Below are 9,698 nucleotides of genomic sequence, written 5' to 3' on the forward strand. Positions count from 1 at the left end.
CCGAATATATTTTTATTACATTTTAAAGTGGAGTTCCACCCACTTTTCAAACTCCACATCATCCGCTTCAGACCTCCCTTTTTTTTTTTTTTCTTTTCCCACCGCTGTCTTTTTACCTTGTTTCTAACAAGGTAAAAAGATTCTGCACTTCCTGTCTACCCCAACCGCAGCTATGTGCGCGATATCCTGCTGTGCGCTGGCTCCTGGGGAAATTTGTCATAATTCCCAGGAGTCAGTGGGCACCGCCGATTCGCGAGATTGGGAGCGTTTCCTGCGCTGCGAGGTGTGCAGAATGCGTGAGACCGGGCGGGGCATGCTGGTTATTCAGCAGCACTGTATCCCGGAAGATTATCCTTGTGGGCTTCGGCCTGCCCACAAGTAAGATGGGACGGCGCAACAAGGAGAAATATAAGGTTAGATTTGCAATAAAATAATAAATCTAGCGACGCAATTAAGAGGAATAGCGAGTGCAGCGTTACAATAATTGATTATGAAAAGAAAAAAAGCTTTATGTCGTTGGAACTCCGCTTTAACCACTTCAGCCCCGGAAGGATTTACCCCCTTCCTGACCAGGCCCTTTTTTTTGCGATACGGCACTGCGTCGCTTTAACTGACAATTACGCGGTCGTGCGACGTTGTACAAAATTGATGTCCTTTTTTTTTTTTTTTTTTTTTCCCCCACAAATAGAGCTTTCTTTTGGTGATATTTGATCACTTCTGCTGTTTTTATTTTTTGCGCTACAAACAAAAGAAGAGCGACAATTTTGGGGGGGGAAAAAAAGCAATATTTTTAACTTTTTGCTACAATAAATATCCCCAAAAGATATATAAAAAAAACTAATTTCTTCCACAGTTTAGGCCGATATGTATTCTTCTACATATTTTTGGTAAAAGAAAAAAAAAAAATCGCAATAAGCGTATATTGATTGGTTTGCGCAAAAGTTATCTACAAAATAGGGGATAGTTTTATTGGCATTTTTATTTATATATATATATATATATATTTTTTTAGTAATGGCGGCGATAAACGATTTTTTTTATCGTGATTTTGGTGGACAGATCGGACACTTTTGACACATTTTTGGGACCATTGGCATTTATACAGCGATCGGTGCTATAAAAATGCACTGATTACTGTGTAAATGTCACTGGCAGGGAAGGGAGTTAACACTAGGGGGCGATCAAGGGGTTAACTGTGTTCCCTTAGTGTGTGTTCTAACTGTAGGGGGGGAGGGGACTGTCTAGAGAAGAAGACAGATCGTTGTTCCTAGCTAATAAGAACACACGATCTGTCTCTCCTCTCCTCGCAGAACAGGGATTTGTGCGTTTACACACACACACACACGTCCCTGTTCTGCCTCTCGTGCCTGCGATCGCTCGTGGCTGGCGGTCAGCCAGAGCATCGGCACCCCCGCTGTGCAGCGTGCGCGCCTGCGATCCCGCGAGCCGACGTACATTAACTCCGATTTGCGGGATCGTGCCGACCTCCCGCAGTATAATGACGGTGGCTGGTCGGCAAGCGGTTAAATACAACTAAGGTCCAGTTCACACAACATGCAGTCCAGTGCGTTTTTTTTTTTTTTCTGCATCAAAAACGCATAGAAAGTAGGTTATATGGTGTTCAATGGCATAGGTCACACCAGTGCGTTCAGTTTCAGAAAAAAAAAAAAAGTAGAAACATGCTGCATTTTTACTGCACTGGACTGTACAGGAACGTGGTAAAAAGCATCAAAAAACCCACTGAAACACCTATGTCTTTAATGTTAAGGAAAATGCACTGGACTGCACCATAAACGCATCAAAAATGCACTGGAATGCATCAAAAACGCGCATGCAGAAAAGTATCTGGAAAGCATCTGGACTGCGCTTCTATGGTGTGAACTGGCCCTAAAAGAAAGCTCTATTTGAGCGAACAAAATGATAAAAATGTAATTTGGGTACAGCGTTGCATGACCGCGCAATTGTCATTCAAAAGTGCGACAGCGCTGAAAGCTGAAAATTGGCCTGGGCAGGAAGGGGGGGGGGGGTAAAAGTGCCCGGTATTGAAGTGGGTTTTTATTTTTTGCAAAACAAATAAATAAGACTGAAAATTTTGAAAGAGAAATTTTTTTTTTTTTCATTTTATTTTGCAAAGAAATATTTGTTCTTCATGAATTTAGGCCATAATGTGTTCTGCTACATTTATTTGGGGAAAATACCCCAAATCAGTTTATATTATTTAGTCTGTAGGAAAATTCACAAAGTATGAGATAGATGTGAAAATTGATCAATCCTGATGTACAGACGAATTATCTAATTTCCTGAGGCCTGAAAACTCCAGGACAGTACAAATATCCCCCAAATGACCCCCTTTTTGGAAAGTGGACAGTCCAAGGTATTTAGTAAGAGGCAGGGCGAGTTTTTTTGCCATTGTAATTTTTTGTCGCAATTTTTTTTGAACATTAAAGAGGATCTGCAGTCTGCTGACATAATTTGTAGTAAAAACATCTTTGCCACTCTGAAGCTTCCCTCCAACCACTTTGCATATTATTACATATATACTGTGATTCTCTACTTGCCAAATCCAGTGGAACCTCAGATCACGAGCATATAATCCGTTCCAGGAGAATGCTGGTAATCCGAAGTACTCGCATATCAAAGCGAGTTTCCCCATTGAAGTCAATGGAAACGAAAATAATTAGTTCCACATTGACTTCAATGGCATGCAATACCGCATGCGGCCAGAGGTGGGGGGGGGGGGGCGCCGGAGAGCCTCGGAAATGGCCGGAAAGGCCCGAGGACACCTCGGCTGACCTCGGAAAGACTCCGTTCCCCGAGGTCAGCCGAGGTGTCCTCGGGCCTTTCCGTGCATTTCTGAACGGCGCCGCTCGGCTCCAGCGCCCCCCCCCCCCAACCTCAGGCCAAACATGGTACTGCACACGCTTTGGCCTGAATCCTGCTCGTTTTGCGAGACAACACTCGCAAAGCGAGTTACGACTGCGAAACGTTTGTTAACCGCGTTACTCGCAATCCGAATCAACACCTTTCACTGTGTCACGGTGATCTGCTGTGATTGGCCACAGTGATCACGTAGACAGATCCATACAGTGATCTGTCGTCGGGTTGGGTGACAGATTGCGCCCCCAATCCTGGGGGGGGACGTCATATGACAACCTCCCGTTTGGCTATCATTTTCAGTAGGCCAGGTGGGAAGAAGTTAAAGACCCCCTATCGCTTTGCTCATTCAGCCCAGAGATGAGGGGACATTTTCCTTACCCCGCTCCCCCCCCCCATGTTCAGGCCTTGTGATTGGCCGCACAGGGAGAAGCACTGCATCCTTGTGAGGTCACACGCTTTCCCAAACTCAGAAGCGCTGGGGATTTCACAGAAGTGGCAGTAAAGGTGAGTTTTACAGGTTGCTGTGACAGGGTCTCTTTAAATCTGACCTCCGCCCGTCTTGCACAGTTGTAGCGGCTCCTCCTCCTCTCCTGGACTGCAATGGCTTACTCTGTTTTCACCGCACACTGTGAGCTTCTCACAATGTGCATTCGAAGCTGCAGCAAGTCAGAGCCCCGCCTCGTTTCCTGGCTGGAGGTCGTCCATCCTCTTCTAGCCGCGGGGGTCTCAAACTGGCGGCCCTCCAGCTGCCATCATGCCTCTGCCTGTGGGAGTCATGCTTGTAACTGTCAGCCTTGCAATGCCTCATGGGACTTGTAGTTCTGGAACAGCTGGAGGGCCGCCTGTTTGAGACCCCTAGCCCTTGCCTCCCTGTAGCTGGCACGTCCCTTTCCATTCATTGTATTTCAGTTCTTTCAATCAGGGAGGCTCAGCATCACACGTGGGCGTTACTTAGGGCGGCCTTCATGCAAATACAGCCTGCCTAGGGCCACCCACAGCTCCAGATTACCATCTACCAATGGAGGCTATTTGATATAACTCCTCCCAAGAGCCGGCCCACTGCTTGAATCCCAGCTGTGGGGGTCTTGAGGGTACTGAGGCAGGGTGCTGTGATGTTTTCAGGAGCCTATGTACAGCACCCTGCCGACCCCTCCTACCAGCCACGATCTGCCTGCATTGCAGAGAGAAGCACAGGGACACAGTGATGACCACATTGGGCATAGGCGTGCGCACAGGGTGCGCCAGGTGTGCCTGGGCACACCCTAATTACCCTATGTGCATTAGCATTATCCAGGGACAGCACCAGGTGGGTGGCTGGTGTTGCTAGTGGCCAGTGTAAATGCCCCCATTATATTAAAGGCTATAGGAACACGTTACACCCATATTTAGGGCGTAACGTAATATGCTCCCAATCGACTGTCTCCCACCACCAGAGCCTCCGTTCTGTGACAGTAGGTGGCGTACATGTGTGTTTGAGATTTGGCGTGCACACCCTAATGCAATAGGCTGTGCACACCTATGACATTGGGTATAGGAAAGTATAGCCTCGTACACACGATCGGATTTTCCGCAGACAAAACCTCAGACTTTTGTCCGAAGGCGCGTGCCTGGATTTTGTCTTGCATACAAACGGCAAGGAATTGTCGGCCAACAAACACGAACGTAGTAACGTACTAGTGGTTTTTCAGCTCTTTAGCGCCACCCTTTGGGCTCCTTCTGCTAATTTCGTGTTAGTAGAAGTTTGGTGAGTGTTGATTCACGCTTTTCATTTCGCGCTTTTCAGTTTGTTTCTGAACGGCCGTTCGTCAACCAGCCATGTTGCGGAATCGGAGGAGATAACGTGTTATTTATTATTGGCCTTGGAGTTATTGCTTTGACCCAAGTCCAATCCAGGAACAGGAGGAGGAGGAGTTCTTGGACCAAAAATTGGTTGCTTTATTAATCGTGAGCAATTATGTCATATGCCTTTGCTGCGGGAGATCCAGGAGAATAATCCGGATGATTTTCGGAATTATCTCCGGATGACGGACCCCTACTTTCATCAACTCTTGGCATTGGTGACCCCCTATATTAGGAAGCAGGACACATGCATGAGGCTTTTATTTTATTTTTTGGTTGAATAATAATGATTTGGTATATTTTCTATATTTTTAGATGCATAGAATGCACTTTTTGGTTAAGTTCTATTGGCAGATAGCATGTCTAATTTTATTTGTTTTCTTTTTTTAATGCACAATAAAAAAATTGTGGAGAATAATACTTGGCTATGTGTTTTACTTCAAATGACAGTTTGGGAGTAGGCAGTTATATTTATAAAAATACAATGTAAAACTGACAAGGGACACCAACATAGTTGTATCTTTGATTTTAAAAACTCAGGGATAATGGTGTTGTGGTAACTTGCACCCAAAAAAAAAAAAAAAAAAAAAAAAAGCATAATAATATTATTCTTGATATCACTAGAAAAAAAAAGCCTTTGAAAATTCATTTGCAATAACTCCATCAGTATCACCAGCAAAGCAGCTTCATTATTATCCCATTAAAGAAGAAGAGAATTGTGCGCTGCATTTCCAGATTTCATAATTTGCCGCGTCACGAATGTTAATTCTCCATTACGAATGCTAACTTACAAGATCGACCGCTTCTGGCTCCTCCTTGCTTCTGAGCATGCGTGTTTGTACTTTGGCCTTTTGTCCGACGGACTTGTGTACACGCGCTCGGGAAAATCCGACAACAGACATTTGTCCACGGTAAATTTTAAAGCCTGCCGTCCAACATTTGTCCGAGGAAAATCCGACAACAATTGTCCCATGGAGCGTACAAAACGGTCGGATTTTCCGCCAACAGCCTGACATCACACAATTCCATCTGAAAATCCGATCGTGTATACGCGGCTTTAGACATGAAAACAGATCAGCCAGCCAAGTAAGTGACAGATGAGCTTTACCTTTACATAAGAATGTCATGTAACAGACTGCCGCTGCAGGTGACTGAGGCTGCTCCCAAATGATAGGAAACTACGGGCTGCTGCAAACTAAATGGCCAATTTATGAACCAACCTCAGACTGCACTACTCACCTCTTCTCCAGAGCCGGACCCTGCACTAGATGTTCCTATCATTCTGGGTTGAACAGCACCCGGCAGGCTTTCACTGTGGATGGCTGAGGACATACTGTGAGTTCAGAGCATCATGGACCTGATAGGGTGTCACCACAGGGCTCTGCTATCAGAATATGGAATATAAGTGATGTCACCCTCCCCTTACTATGCTCTGATCTCAAACCAACCCTCAGCAATACTGTGCCAGAGCTCAATGTTTAGTCCCAGTCACTTATCCTACCCATCAACCACTCTGTACAGCAAGGAACCTGTGGGGGCACTCCACCTGCTTCTGAACCATCACACACTTTTTTTTTTAAAAGTTGTTAGGGTACCACTAGCAGACTCTTGCCTAGCCCTCATTTTTCATGAGTGGGAAATATTCCAAGCTTCCTGCAGTACGAGAATGGCCATTAACGTCATTCTCACCCCCCTGTCCATTGTTACATGGTGCAGTGTGGTCCCTGTTACTGCCAGCAGGGGTCGCTCCTGCCACCTTTTTTACATGGTGTGGTGTTGTAACCACTGCTGCCTGCGGCATTTCAGTCCCACTACATGTGCCGTGTACATGCTAGCTGCTGCTACCAGCAGGGGTTACTACTACTGTCCCTTAGTGCAGGGTGCAATGCAGTACCTGCTGCTGCCAGCAAGGGTCACTTCTGTCCCTTGTTACATGGTGTGGTGTAGTACCTGCCACTGCTAGCAGAGGTCACAATTGTCCATTGTTAGTGTCATGTAGTACTTAGCATTGCCAGCAGGTGTCACCCCTGTTCTTTGTTACACAGTGCCCCAGGGGTCACTTCTGTCCCTTGTTACATGGTGCAGTGTAATACCTGCCACAACCAGCAGGGGTCAGTCTTGTCCATAGTTAGTGTCATGTAGTACTTAGCATTGCCAGCAGGTATCACCCCTGTTCTTTGTTACACAGTGCCCCAGGGGTCACTTCTGTCCCTTTTTACATGGTGAAGTGTAATACCTGCCACAGCCAGCAGGGGTCAGTCTTGTCCATAGTTAGTGTCATGTAGTACTTAGCATTGCCAGCAGGTGTCACCCCTGTCCTTTATTACACAGTGCTCCAGGAGTCACTTCTGTCCCTTGTTACATGGTGCAGTGTAGTACCTGCCACTGCCAGCAGGGGTCACTCTTGTCCATTGTTAGTGTCATGTAGTATTCGGCATTGCCAGCAGGTGTCACCCCTGTTCTTTGTTACACAGTGCCCCAGGGGTCACTTCTGTCCCTTGTTACATGGTGCAGTGTAGTGTAATGCCTGCCACTGCCAGCAGGGGTCTGTCTTTTCCATTATTACACAGTATCATGTAGTACCTGCCACTGTCAGCAGAGGTCACTCTTGTCCATAGTTAGTGTCATGTAGTACTTAGCATTGCCAGCAGGTATCCCCCCCCCCCCCGTCCTTTGTTACACAGTGCCCCAGGGGTCATTTCTGTCCCGTGTTACATGGTGCAGTGTAGTACCTCCCACTTTCAGCAGAGGTTACTTTTGTCCATTATTAGTGTCATGTAGTACTTGCCATTGCCAGCATGGGTCAATCTTGTCCTTTTACACAGTGCAGCAGGGGTAACTGCTGTGCCTTGTTACATGGTGCAGATAAGTACCCACTACTGCCAGCAGGGGTCACTCTTTTCCATTATTATACAGTATCACGTAGTACTTGCCCTTGCCAGCAGGTGTCGCACCTTTCCTTTGTTACACAGCGCAGTGAAGTTAAAAAAAAAAGAGGAGAGGAGGACCAAAGGTCCAGAAAAGGATTCTTCAAAAAAGGAACAAACTGGTAATGGCAAAAAATAAATAATTATCTTTATTGAAAACAATTCCACCAAAAAATTATTCAAAAAGAGCAAAATACCTCCCATCACACGAATATAAAATATGACAACGTTATTAAAACACAGATGGCCACACCAAACATTCAACCCCCCACATTCAAATCGTACACCAGCAGGTAGGAATATTCCATATCTAACCGATCGATCGAAGCAGAAAGTTAATTAATAATCACTGGGAACGTCCCTGGGCATTGCAACACACTTCTGTTGGTGACACTAGTACTGTGTATAGAGATTACAGACAATCCTGGATGATTTTAGGCACAGTAGCCACAGAAGGGGCTTGCATTGGAGCTGGGAGAGGATATTATTATTATACATGATTTATATAGCACCAACAGTTTACACAGCGCTTTACAATGTATAAGGGGGGACAACACAATTACATTACAGTTCAATACAGGAGGGCCTTGCCCGTAGAACTTACATTCTAAAGGGAGGGGGTGTTGGTACAAAAGGTAATAGATGTGGAGGATATGATGTAACTTAGAAGAAAAGCAGTGATGGTTTCACTATATATAATATACTATATTATTAATTAACTTTCTGTGTATATATATATATATATATATATATATATATATATATATATATATATATATATATATATATATATATATATATATATACCGTATTTATCGGCGTATAACACGCACTTTTTCCCCCTTAAAATCAGTTATACGCCGATCCCCGCTAATTGTGATCTATTGGCGGCGATCACGGGTGACATTCACATAGCGTGTAGTTTTAAATATGGCGCTGCAGAGTTCGGAGGGACTCGGCGGAGCTGAACGAGCGCCGCCGAGATCACAGTGACTGGGTATAGCTGAGTGTTCTCGGCTCTTTCCGGCGCCGCTCAGTCACGCCCAGTCCCGCCGATGGACCTGTGTTATGTCCATCATAGGGAGGGACTGGCCGTGACTGTGAGCGGCGCCGGAAAGAGCCGAGAACACTCAGCTATGTGTATCTCGGCTCCGCCCAGTCACAGAGCCCCGCCGAACTCCACGGCGCCATATTTAAAACTACACTCTTTGTGTATGTCGGCGGCAATCATGTAATGGACACTGGGGGCAAGGCTGCACTTACACGGCTGCAGATGGACATTTAAATGTAAGGTTTTTTTCCTTAAACTTCCCACCTAAAAGTTTTTTCCCTTAAAATTCCCTCCTAAACTTGGGGTGCGTGTTATACGCCAATAAATATGGTAGCTCCATTATAGAGATCTCGATCTCTCTCATATGTGTGTGTATATATATATATATATATATATATATATATATATATATATATATATATATATATATATATACATACATACATACATACACACACACACACACACACACACACACATATATTTATATATACATATACATACACACACATACATATCTCTCTCTAATATATATATATATACACATACATATACACACACACTATATATATATATATATATATATATATATATATATATATACACACATATATACATACATATCTCTCTCTAATATATATATATACACACACACATATTATATAATATATACACACACACACACAGAATATTCTTTCCAGGGGTTCACTTACTTACCAGCTGGTGTACAATTTGAACGAGGGTTGAACGTTCGCTGTGGCCATCTGTGTTTTTCTCATATTTTCTATTCGTGTGATGGGAGGTATTTTGCTCTCTTTTTGAATAATTTTTCGGTGGAATTGTTTTCAATAAAAGATAATTATTTTTTTTTTTTTTTGCCATTACCAGTTGGTTCCTTTTTGAAGAATCCTTTCTGGACCTTTTGGTCCTCCTCTTTTTTTTTTCCATTATGCTCATTTGATTCAGAGGAAGACACCTAATCATTCATTTGTACGCATTTTAGG

The sequence above is a fragment of the Aquarana catesbeiana genome, linkage group LG04 (assembly GCF_042186555.1).
Source record: "Aquarana catesbeiana isolate 2022-GZ linkage group LG04, ASM4218655v1, whole genome shotgun sequence".
Classification (NCBI taxonomy): domain Eukaryota; kingdom Metazoa; phylum Chordata; class Amphibia; order Anura; family Ranidae; genus Aquarana; species Aquarana catesbeiana.